Below are 597 nucleotides of genomic sequence, written 5' to 3'. Positions count from 1 at the left end.
CCCTTTTCTCCACATCCACGCCAAAATCTCTTGTTTTTGGGATTTTGTTATATGGGCTACTCTTACTGGAGTTAGATGATATCTCAAAGTGGTTTTGATTTGCATTTTTCTGATGATTAAAGATGATGAGCATTTTTTCATGTGTCTATGGGCCATGTGCCCGTCTTCTTCAGAGAAGCTTCTGTTCAAGTCCCTTATCCACAATGCAATGGGATCACTTGTTCTTTTCTTATTAATATGTTTGCATTCTCTGTGGATTGTGGTTATCAAATCTTTGTCAGAAACATAACCTGCAAATATCTTCTCCCATTGCCAGGCCTGTCTGCTTGCTTTACTTACTGTGTTCTTGGCTGTGCAGAAACTTTTTACTTTGATCAGATCCCAGTAATATATTTTTGATATTGCTTCAATTGCCTGGGGTGTCCTCCTCATAAAATATCCTCCAGGCTGATTTCTTCAAGTGTTTTCCCTGCACTGTCTCCAAGTATCTATATAGTTTCATGCCTTAAGTTTAAAACTTTTATCCAGTGAGAGTCTATCTTAGTTAATGGTGAAAGGTGTGGGTCCAGTTTCAGTCTTCTACAAGTCGCCAGCCAA

This window comes from Nycticebus coucang, chromosome 4 (assembly GCF_027406575.1).
Source record: "Nycticebus coucang isolate mNycCou1 chromosome 4, mNycCou1.pri, whole genome shotgun sequence".
Lineage (NCBI taxonomy): Eukaryota > Metazoa > Chordata > Mammalia > Primates > Lorisidae > Nycticebus > Nycticebus coucang.
This window is presented reverse-complemented; position numbering follows the sequence as displayed.